Consider the following 13308-nt stretch of genomic DNA (forward strand, 5'->3'; position numbering starts at 1 on the left):
GGTACAGAAACCAAAAGAGTATGTATAATGTTAGTTGGTTAACTTCATTTATCAAATAGATAGTCAAACCAAAATTTATTCAGACACCTTCAACATTTCTCACATTATCACAGTTTATTCGCTATGGTTTAGAAAATGGTAATAAAATATGACAAGAAATCAGAGTTAAACTGTCAGAACAAATTCAGCTTGATAATGTTATATAACTTTGATAGAAAGGTATGTAATGGATTACAATCAACCAAAAATTATTAATTATTATAGTATGACAGTATTTACACAACTATGAATACTTAGTCAGGCAACCCTTGGCCTCAATGACAGCCTGTAGTCTCCTGGGCATGCTGTCAACCAGCTTCATGCAAACCTGAACCTCCATTTTTTCCCCAAACTCGGTCTGAATAATTTTTGGTCCCAAATTTTTTATCAGTTTTACTGGTAGTCTACCGTATGAAGAATTTTTGGGTATAATTTATCACAGTTTACTTTATTTTGCTATCCTCATTTACATAAATTAACTATAGTGTTCTGCACCCACTAAAAAATATATCAAAAATTATATCTGGTCTCTGAATCATTTTTGGTTTGACTGTATATCCTTTGGTTATTTTCACACTTAATTATGCCCATTAAAATTTATTTTTACAAGTTGTTACTTTCACTGTTCTTTTTTTTTTTTGCTCTATGGTACATCATCTTTAATTTAATAGCATTAGAGCTGCTCCATTGCAGCGGCTCAGTACTGTAATCACGCGCTTTGCTGTAATAATGCAGGGAACCACTCGCTATAAATCTCCTAACTGTGATATTTTCAGAAATAGAAGTCACGTTTTTTTCAACTGAAACGTGATGCGATTTATATTCCAACGCCACTCATATAATGCAGAAACTCTCAAGCAAGCAAAACACGTGCAACACATGCAGGTATTTGTACTGATGCAGAATAGTACAGCCTAGCGCATTTCACACAGGCTGCTTCACTTTCGCCAGAAAGTCGTGTATGCTTAAGATTTAAAATAAATTATGTTTATAGTGAATGTCCCTATAAATGGTCTTATTTTTACGATTTAATTTGAATCCAAATGATGCATGTGCTAAGTTAGTGAACATCAATAAAGATCACACAACAGAATTGCGCACTCGCTCTCTCTCTCTCTCCCTCCCTACCGTTCAGTAACTTGTGCATTGTTTTACTTACGACATATCCGACCGAACTACAAACTTTCCAGTGATTTCCAGTGTGGCACTTATCACATGCTGTGTGGTATCGGCGTTTGGTATCGGCCGGGGCATTTTAACGAGTACGAGTACAGGAGCTCAGTATCGGCCCGATACCGATACGGCATCCCTAATTAAAAATATAAAATACATAATATTATATTAAAAACCATAATTTTAACCAAACCAGATGCAATCTACTTAGCCTATGTAGTAACAATTTATGAGACCATTTAATGCTATTACTGTGGATAACATTAAGCAAAAACTTCATATAATTCTAGTCTGGATGACAGTCTACTACAAAGAAGAAGCTATTTGGTCTTGCTATGATCATGTGGTCTGGTCACATTAACCACTTAAAAGACTGTTGAAATTCAACTACAACCATACGTCCTACTTTTAAAAACACATCATAGGCATGGCTAAAATAAGTTTACAAGCGACGTTAGCCTCAAATATCTTTATAAACTAAAAACGGTGCAGAAGATTTCTACTTCAGTAATGTGGTGTTTTGATAGGAAATGTGTTTCAGTCTGCAGGACTTACCGCCTGGCGTACGTATCGACAGTCGTGTGATTTTGACAGTGTGTTCACACAACCACAACCAGGATGTGACAAGTTTCCCCTCGGCCGAACATGGACTTCAAACTCTTGCAGGCTTGTAAAACTGTTTAAGATGTCCAGCCTTTACACAGTCTGGACATCTTTCTTTCGGCTAGCTAACAAGTAAAGCAGCATGTCATCTTCAACCGTATGTCAATAATTATCCAAACATAAGAGGGAATTTGGATATAGTGGGCAGAAAGATCTCTGATACGTTTCGAGAATATTCAAAATTGATTTAAGAGATAAACACATTAGCCTTGTCGAGATACGACATGAAGCCATTTCCTAGTTTTTCTTTTCAATAACAGTATCGTAGCCCCACCAAGCGGCTAGAAGGCGACATTGCAGTTTTGTTTAATAGGCCTCGATTTAAAAAAAAAAAAAAAAAAACCTTCGAAAAATGTTTATGCTCACAGGTTATACTGTTATGGAAACCTACAATCGCAAGCAGGAAGTATAAACCAGAACAAGAGCTAGATAACGGAAGCTACAGAAATGCTAAGATTTACAAAAAGAAAAAGAAGAATTTTGTTTAGTGTTTTTTTCTTTCTTTCTCTTTCCAACTGGATAGTGAAACTATTCAAATAAAATGTATACTATGCGTAAAAATGCATGGTATTAAATATTACACTTAATTATCCTTTTATTTCAGCAAAATTTTACACAACTTTTCAGCAAAACAATAATAAATTAATTAACATGCAGCATAGCTGTTATTCAAAATTATTTTCAATTTGGCCTTGAAAGACTTGACTCGTGACAAAAGACTTGAGACTTGCATGTCTGTTTGATTCTCACATAAAAGTTTATTCAGTGTTAGAAACATTTATTTATTTTAAACTGAAAACAAAATATTAATGAATTTCTTTTAATATTAATTCAAAATATTAATTAATTCTTTTCTTTATATAATGCATTGCAATCTTCTTTAAGCTATTTTACATTACACAAATATGACAAGGTTCCTCTCAATCACACTGGAAAGACTGGAAACTAAAAACTACTGAAATGTTGTTCTGTAGTTTCTGTTGTTTCTGGCCTCAAGGGGCTGCCCTCCACATTTCTTTGCAGTAAGGGACTCTGTCCTAACAGGTGATAAACGTGTCCTTGATCAGTCATGGTACCTTGTGTCCATGGTTTGGGTTGGCCTTGGTAAGACTTCCACAGCCGGCCATAGAAAAGGTCTTTTTTGATCTTGGCATAAAGTTTTGAGGGGTCAAAGCCATTCGCAGAACTTTGAGAAGCTGGTGCATCAACTGATTCTTCAGCAAATGTCTAAAATGAGAGATTTACGATTTAGATTTGTTTTATTATTGTTATTAAAATGTGATATGCATGGTATCAGTATCGAGATATATGATGTCTTGATTTACCATAGAATAATTTTTGTCATTCCATGGCTTTAACCGTTCTTTTTCTGAATGCATAAAATAAATTTAGCATCGTCTACTCAAACTACTTTTGGTGACTTTTTTGGTAGTCCATACACTTTTTTTTAATACATACATATGAACATGTTTTTTTTTTAGTTAATTCACACAAGATGCACTTACCTGATTCCAGGAAGGCAAGGATGAGAAGAGCGCAAAGAAAGTTGCTGCTCATGGTTGTCGAGCTAAACCAACATAGGCTTTCTCTTCCGCCTGTTTATCTGCTTTGTTTTTTTTTGTGTGTTGTTATACTGACTTCACACTAGACCTCTCTCCCTGTCAGTCTTACCATCAGCTAATCTGAATGAGCCTTTACTTCATCTTCTTTCTTTTTTTTCTTTTACTTTTACTGCCAACTCAGTCAGATCTTTGATGTCTCTAAGAAGGAAATGATGCTTGAACGTGGGAGTTTCCACTAAGCATATCTTTCTACCCAGAAAATGGCTGTCACCTCAAGTTTAACAGTATAAAGCAAGTAGTGTATTATATGATATTTAAAAATGAATATGCAAAAACTGTAAGCAAAGTCATGCTCACCACATAAGCTTAAAAAACACGCTAGAACAAGGGAAAAAAATATAACAGGTGGTAACTTTTACGTTTTGAGGAAATGGAATCATTTAATGGAAACTGCAAGGGTTGGCCAAATCAATGGAAAGATCCATCAAATATGTTAATGGAAAATACATTGCCTTTTATTCTGAGAGGAGCTTTAAATCTGTAATGATACCTTACTTGAACTGTAAGTGATATATTGCTGAGCCAGGAGATTAAAACAATTTTACTACAAGCTGACAACTGAGACGACCAGACATGCACACACATAAACGGCAAGCTAGGGCTGTGTTGACATTCTAGAGCAGTGCTTGCTTATTTTGTCTTACGCTCCCCACAGCCCCATTTGTAAGACTGCCATTAAGACCCATTAACACCAAACCGTTAAGAGGTTCCATGTAATGTTTATCATTTGCGCTTGTGCTTGTAAAATTACCAACACTGATAAAAAATTATTCTAATACTACGGAAAAACAAATGTAATTTCTACATTAAATAATTTAGTTCAGGCAAGAATTTAAAAAAAGTAAATTCTATATCAGTACTCAATTCAAGCTTGTAGAAATTAAAGTTTGAACTCATAAGTATATTTTACTTGGAATTGTCTGTTATGTTTACATGGATTCTTTGAGTAAATATCAAAGAACAGTATAAAGCAAGTAGTGTATTATATGATATTTAAAAATGAATATGCAAAAACTGTAAGCAAAGTCATGCTCACCACATAAGCTTAAAAAACACGCTAGAACAAGGGAAAAAAATATAACAGGTGGTAACTTTTACGTTTTGAGGAAATGGAATCATTTAATGGAAACTGCAAGGGTTGGCCAAATCAATGGAAAGATCCATCAAATATGTTAATGGAAAATACATTGCCTTTTATTCTGAGAGGAGCTTTAAATCTGTAATGATACCTTACTTGAACTGTAAGTGATATATTGCTGAGCCAGGAGATTAAAACAATTTTACTACAAGCTGACAACTGAGACGACCAGACATGCACACACATAAACGGCAAGCTAGGGCTGTGTTGACATTCTAGAGCAGTGCTTGCTTATTTTGTCTTACGCTCCCCACAGCCCCATTTGTAAGACTGCCATTAAGACCCATTAACACCAAACCGTTAAGAGGTTCCATGTAATGTTTATCATTTGCGCTTGTGCTTGTAAAATTACCAACACTGATAAAAAATTATTCTAATACTACGGAAAAACAAATGTAATTTCTACATTAAATAATTTAGTTCAGGCAAGAATTTAAAAAAAGTAAATTCTATATCAGTACTCAATTCAAGCTTGTAGAAATTAAAGTTTGAACTCATAAGTATATTTTACTTGGAATTGTCTGTTATGTTTACATGGATTCTTTGAGTAAATATCAAAGTTATGATACTGGTGTTCCCATGATGGGGCATGAATAATTAATAAGGTTGAATTTTTCACTGTTTTTGAGTTGTATTTACACTGCTTTATGGTTGCTTTTGTTGTTAGGTTTAGTAACTTGCTGTTTTGTGACATTCATTTTCTACTCAAAATGACCCAGCCATTTATACTCCAACATCCACTGATGTTAGCGTCATTGTATGTGTACCAAGTATTGAGGTCTCTGTGTTCATTTGGAAGTTAACTTTTGTGTAGACATATTATCTTACAAAGTGTAATTAGCTGTCTACTGCCTTGTTAACTTAAATGATTCTAAGTGAACCATGTGCTTTAATATTATGGCTTTTTTCAGTGCTATGTTGTTGGAGTGAAGTTCACTAATAATGATTGCGTAAAATGTACTAGAGTATTGTAGAGTAAACTTCAAATGGTTGAGTAGAAACTACTCATCTAACTCTAACTGTTATTTACTGTACTTATTTTCTTTAAATTTACATAAATTAGTTAAGTAGGTTTGTCTCAATTCTATACTTAAATTGACTTAAAAAAATGTGTAAAACTTGCAAAATAAAAATGAAGTACATTTTACTCTTTTTTGGTGTAATTTGATGTTCCTGTTCAAAAATAACTGGCCTTTTAAAATGTGTTTGTAAATCTCTCAATTCTCATTATGCAATATAATCACCAAATTTTTTAAAATCTTGGATTTAATAATTTTGTCAACTTGTTTTCTTTCAGTTTTAGCACAGGTTTTGTATTTCTTTTTGAAAATGATTGATTGTAGGTGAAAGACTGACTCACTGTGATTTAATTTCCTTTCAAGACACTTTGCTGTAACTAATTACCACCTGAAAAAGAAAATGTTAAAGGAAATGAGAAAAAGTAGGTATAAGGAAATGACTGGATTAGACGTTAAAACTGTATAACAATTTTATTTTGTAGCAATAACACTGAAAAATGTTGCATGTATCTGTGAAATGCAACATCATAAACTTTTTTTTTTTTTTAAGATGAAGACTGGATTGCATTTTAGGAGCCATTCAAATATTTCCTGTGAGTCTTGTTTGCTTAGAAATTAGTAACTAACTAGGGGTCAACTATGCAACTATATCTATATTTCCCCATTTATTTAAAAGTTATCAATATGTAAATGGAGCTCATACGACAATGTAGACCATGCACAATTTCCAGCAAGAAAAGCAGTCCTCTTAGCAGCTCATTTAGTGAGCGTGTAGGTCACTCTGTCCTCTTGCTATACAGCCACCGTCCCTTCTCTCCTATAAATGGCCTTGGTCCTAATTTACACTCAGTCCACACCATGTGCTCTGTTGCTCGGTTTCTCTCTCTCTCCCTTCTGCTTTCTTACACAGACTCACATATGCATTTACACACAAACCTATGCCCTGTTCTGACCCTCAACAAATCCATTTGAGTTATTTATGAGCCATTAACATCTGCTCCTCTTAAAGACTATTCAAAGCCTTTGGAAAAAATCTATGGAACCCGATTGTCTATATACCATAGGAAGATTTGAACGAAGAGCCTAAGATGGGTGCATACGTTTACTCAGGCACATTCATTTTGGTCACTCTGATATTGTTGTCATGTCTATTCACAATGCTTTTAAGATTCTGTGCGATTATGATTCATCTGATCAAGATTTTATTGTATTTTGTTGTAGTGTGCTTAAAATAACATCTAGAATTAACATAGTCGAGGTCCCCCTGTAGCTTTGTGCTTTGTTCTTAAATCCTGTCTGCTTGATTATTTTCCTTTCTATTTTTATTAGACATGTGCATCCTTTTTCTGTATCCTCTGCTTCTTCCTCTGACCCATTTTCTCTCCTACCGTCTCTCTCTCTTTCTCCACCCCTCCCCCATTCCCATCTGTCAGATGGACAGGTGTACATGCAGAGGTTTGAGCATAGTGTGTGGCATGTGATCCTATACTAACTAACACAGTTTATTGCGGATATTTTGCTGTAAATATAATTTATGCAATGCATAGCTGACCATTTACTCCCACACAGATGTAGATACATTACTTCTGCTTTAATTGATAGGTTTCGACAAACATTCTAACCACTGTCAGCATAATGTGGAATTGAAAACATCCATGCACTGCATTGGACTGCACTGTAAGACATTTGCTGACTCCTTTTTACCTGCAGTTATATATAAATTTACTCCGAATACTGTTGGCTCTTATCAAATTTTATAATATCTAACACATATACACATACAAAAAATACAAACACATACAAAAACGTGTACATATGTGTGTGTGTGTATACATGTATTCTACTTCAAATATATATATATATATATATATATATATATATATATATGAAGTAGAAACTATTTTTATTAGACATGTGCATCCTTTTTCTGTATCCTCTGCTTCTTCCTCTGACCCATTTTCTCTCCTACCGTCTCTCTCTCTTTCTCCACCCCTCCCCCATTCCCATCTGTCAGATGGACAGGTGTACATGCAGAGGTTTGAGCATAGTGTGTGGCATGTGATCCTATACTAACTAACACAGTTTATTGCGGATATTTTGCTGTAAATATAATTTATGCAATGCATAGCTGACCATTTACTCCCACACAGATGTAGATACATTACTTCTGCTTTAATTGATAGGTTTCGACAAACATTCTAACCACTGTCAGCATAATGTGGAATTGAAAACATCCATGCACTGCATTGGACTGCACTGTAAGACATTTGCTGACTCCTTTTTACCTGCAGTTATATATAAATTTACTCCGAATACTGTTGGCTCTTATCAAATTTTATAATATCTAACACATATACACATACAAAAAATACAAACACATACAAAAACGTGTACATATGTGTGTGTGTGTATACATGTATTCTACTTCATATATATATATATATATATATATATATATATATATATATGAAGTAGAAAGACTGATATAGTTTATATACATACACACACACACAATATACTATTTCAGTCTTTCTACTTTGTGTGTGTGTGTGTGTGTGTGTGTGTGTGTATTTACACTTGTTTATATTCATTCGCAAAGGAAGTGTTGCATAATGCATCCATGTAACACCATATCCATCACCCTACTTTTCTATATTCTGTGGCTCTGGAACACAATAGCATGTGTTTTGTATGTACACTGAGGAGAAAGATGAAGCCAGCTTATGTGCACAATCCAGTTTCCCCCACCTCTTCTCCTTTAACCCAGTCTTACTTCAATATCCATATGGGGTCTTACACCCTGAACCCCCACCCCCACTTCAACACACATAGACTGACCTCAGCCCCCATCTACACTGCATTTTATTACACTGCGATACACTGTGCTTCCCATCCCCCTCCGTAGCTCTGCATAGCAAGAAATAATGTTTGGGTAAATTCCACTCGGATGTTGTCTAGGCCATTGCCATTATATAATTCACAAAGGACCTTGTCATGAATTGATTTTATTCATTCATTCATTCACTTTTTTTTTTTTTTTTGCAGGATTAAACTTCCTCACCTTTTTTTTCTTTAGATGGGCACACTCAGAAAGCAAGTCAAATATATTTTCTCTTTTCTCTTCATCATAAAATTACAGACAATAATCAAGGTGCTTAAGTAAACACACACACACACATACATAGGCATGCCTCCTTTCAACCAATTATAATCCAGTGTTTCTGATTATTCTCTGGCACCTTAAATGTCACTTTTCCAAAAGCAACCACGTAAGACCATAAATATCAGGAATTAATTGATTGAGTTGTGATGTCAGAATTCTAGACTCATTTTATTTAATCGCACCTTGATTTACTTAACTGTATTAGAGTGCAATGCATTTCTGAAATGTTCATTGTAATCCAAGAACAGGTGGCATGGGTTTAATTCTTTAAACCTATCTTTAGCAGCTGTCCATCTCTCATTTTCTGTTTAAAGTAGGCTTCCACCATTTTTACCAAACATTTGAGACATTCCCATTGTCCTCTATGTGTTTATTAAGAAATGCTCATCTATAAGACACTGTATTGTTCTTGTGCAGCAGTAGTAGAATGCTAGTGGTCAGTAATGTGAGGCTGCAGAGACAGCTGCTTCTCATGTCAGCATAGTTCAGCGAAGCGTCTCACGTTCTCCATTTGTCATTCCCTGATACACTGACTTTCGTGGGACTGCATTTGATTCACTTATCTTATGCTATAATGCTCTTCTCTTTAGCTGCATGTTTGTTGTTTACCAAGCCAAAATGTTTTACATGATGATCTGGGAGTGCTTGGGTTCTCTATAATATAATGGTGCAATAGTTTTTATGGATAATAGTGGGCCCAAGGACACAATCTTATATTTTGGAATGGTTAATATACTGTCACCGTGCAGCACAGGGTCATATTTTGTGATTTTTGAGCCCATCAATAAGACAATAGCCCCATCAACAAAATCCTTATGGAACAAAACCAATCATGCTTAAACAACAAACCTGATTAGCAGCCTCTACCAAGCATCCTGAGTTAAAGCAATTAGTAGGCAAAGTTTTATTAAACCTGCAGTTGTAAGGATTTTCTTCTTGGTGACTAAGGCCTAGCTTGGCAAGCATTGTGTATTTTCAGCTGCTTGCCCTGGTATTTGTCTGTAACGTGATTGGTGTTATGTGTAGGTCATTTTGAAAGCATCTGCTGAGCTTTCTGATAATACACATTGTGATGCATATTTTAAAAAACTAATGTATGGCTCTCACTTTTTCAGAATAACATTCACTTCCTTTTTTCTTAACACTTTGAATTCATTCTATGCCTTGTTTGTTTAAAGGTTGTTTTAGTTTTTTCTTTTTTTTTCTTTCTTTTTTCTTTTTTCTTGACTTTCGTGGGACTGCATTTGATTCACTTATCTTATGCTATAATGCTCTTCTCTTTAGCTGCATGTTTGTTGTTTACCAAGCCAAAATGTTTTACATGATGAGCTGGGAGTGCTTGGGTTCTCTATAATATAATGGTGCAATAGTTTTTATGGATAATAGTGGGCCCAAGGACACAATCTTATATTTTGGAATGGTTAATATACTGTCACCGTGCAGCACAGGGTCATATTTTGTGATTTTTGAGCCCATCAATAAGACAATAGCCCCATCAACAAAATCCTTATGGAACAAAACCAATCATGCTTAAACAACAAACCTGATTAGCAGCCTCTACCAAGCATCCTGAGTTAAAGCAATTAATAGGCAAAGTTTTATTAAACCTGCAGTTGTAAGGATTTTCTTCTTGGTGACTAAGGCCTAGCTTGGCAAGCATTGTGTATTTTCAGCTGCTTGCCCTGGTATTTGTCTGTAACGTGATTGGTGTTATGTGTAGGTCATTTTGAAAGCATCTGCTGAGCTTTCTGATAATACACATTGTGATGCATATTTTAAAAAAACTAATGTATGGCTCTCACTTTTTCAGAATAGCATTCACTTCCTTTTTTCTTAACACTTTGAATTCATTCTATGCCTTGTTTGTTTAAAAGTTGTTTTAGTTTTTTCTTTTTCTTTTTTTTTCTTTCTTTTTTCTTTTTTCTTTGCTTGTTTGTTTATTGCTAATTGCAGTACAATATACAGTTAGGTAAACACACACACAAATATCTCTAACACTAAGTTTTGATTAACAGTTTGGAAAATAAAACAGTTATTCTAATACATCAATTGAAAACATCACTTAGCGCATAACATCTAAACTATGCTATTTAAGATACATTTTGTTCATTCTGATACTGCATTGCAACTAAAGCAAGTGGCTAAAACCTCACCAGTCCTTTTACAAATTCATTTGATCAACAAAGTGTTAGCCACAGGTCTTCATATAAAGCTGTTTGTTATCTGCCACATTTTCAATCTTGCAAATGTATTACCGCATTACATCAGTCGCCATTAAAGATAGAGCTCATTACGCTTACGGTGTTACAATGGTAATGACAAACACTCTGACAACATAAACACTAGTTGAAATGTTAAATGATTATGCACAAGGTAAAGTATTACAAAAACACAACAAAAGGTTGACATTAACCAAGAACCTCAAAAAGACTGCAGTGACTCTTGTTTGTTTTCCATCACATATTGCAGTCATTAAAAAAACGAAAATTCTCCAAAAATTCCAAGGATCTCAATGAAAGATATACAGAATTTCAACATTTTGGATCTTGTCAAAGACTGTGTCTTGAACCTATGGTTTTGGGCTTTTTTGTAAATGGCAGAAAGTAAACATGACAGTTGTGTTTTCATGGGGTTCATCTGGATTTCTACTGCATTCAGAATGTAATATTTGGGATACTATACTTAGAATTTCTCGTCACACTTGACAGCAGAGACCAAGCTCTGAATTTAGATTTTATCTAGATTTTTACATAAATTATTTACATATTGTTTAATGTTACAGAAAAACAAACATTTACATGCAGTAAACCTGTCCTATGCATATTAAACATACACATGTCATTGTAATTTAATGTAACAAAATGCAAAAGAGCATGTGCACATGGACTAGTTTCATAGCCAGTGGCATATCCATTACTTAAATAAGAAAAGGTTACTTCACACCATATGCCTAGTCACTTTAAACTGCTCTGGATCATCCTGGATGATCATTCTGGTTCATACAACCATTTACAATTTCCTGCTAACATTCATTGGTACATTTAACATTTAGTATAGGCAAATTTAAACTTAAGTTGAATTAATTAAATTCAAAGAATTGGGAATGAAATGAATTTTGCAAATAATTTCTGATATAGAGTTTACCAGCCAAGATTTGTACTCAATTAAAAAAAATTAAGAAATAAAAAAAAAGTACAAACTACAAAAAAAAAACAAGCAATACTAGCAAATTACAGTTTTTAGTTAAACCACTGTCTATACATAATGATCGCTGCTGTAATGTTGATTTTAAGAAATGACCGTTTCTAGTTTTGGAAACATTTCTAAATATATATTGTATATTAAAATATTCAAGCTGAGTTATTTGTTAAATATACAAAGAAATAGGTATATAGGGATGCACACAATTACAACAAAATACTGCAAGCAAAAAGAGAAAGAAAAAAAAGATCAGTGATTAGATTTTTTTTTTAATCCTTTCATACAATTAGCGAAGTATAGCCTATAGCATCTAAAAATGTATATCATGGCTAAAAAAAAAGAAAAGAAAAAAAAGGTTTACCCTTAGCATTTTTACGTACCCTGTCTAGACTTTTTAATAGTTTAATCATTAATTAATTTGTCAATTATCACCAATTCCAGTTTGACAGGTTCTAAATGTCAATATATTAGTACAACACCACAGGTGAAAATACCTGTGTGATTTAGCCATTTCAGAAGCATTTGTGTATAGACACAATATATGTTTTTTTTCTATGGAAAACAACATATAGGGAGAAGCAGAGTTGAAGCTCTGATAGTGCAAATCAGCAATTTAACTGATATCACCTGGATAAGGCTTTCAGTTAAGTTTTTTTAACGTTCGAATAGTGACTTGGAGTAAAGAAAACAAATCTCCCTGGTGGTTTTCCCCTCGTTCACAAACATACAATACACAGCTGATTCTAATACACATAAAGCCCTTCATAAACATTACAAAGCAGTCAGGAAAATGGAAAAACAAAAGATGCCACCATGAAATGACGTAAAAATCAGGAATAGGTACAGAGCAGCGTGGCAAAGGACAAGGCTGGAACCCAGCCTTCTTATTTTAACCTCTCCTGCTCACTCTTTCCATGTGTCAAGCCGACGGGGATCAGGTGGAAGGTAAAGGGAGTCTGGGATGAACCCTTGTTCTACGCAAGATGACACTCTCGAGATCCAGTTTCACTTACTCAGAGACGAGCCCTGAAACTTTAACTGGCCCACAGTCACACAGGATAACAAGTGTCTTTCATATGACTTCGCACTCGAGGTATTACTTTAGTGCTGAGTCTGATATTACCGATATCCTGCTCTAGGCTGGTCTATCTCTGTTGTCCAAATTACCAATACAAGGCCTCTCTTGCTAAAGACAATTTCCTTTTTTTGTCACAAATACAGCGCTCCAAATAATTCCATGCCTAACTGTTGTCGTCTTTACAAAACAAAATGAACATTTACTCATTTTTA

This window comes from Sinocyclocheilus grahami, unplaced genomic scaffold, assembly GCF_001515645.1.
Source record: "Sinocyclocheilus grahami isolate Dianchi unplaced genomic scaffold, SAMN03320097.WGS_v1.1 scaffold24.1, whole genome shotgun sequence".
Taxonomy (NCBI): Eukaryota; Metazoa; Chordata; class Actinopteri; order Cypriniformes; family Cyprinidae; genus Sinocyclocheilus; species Sinocyclocheilus grahami.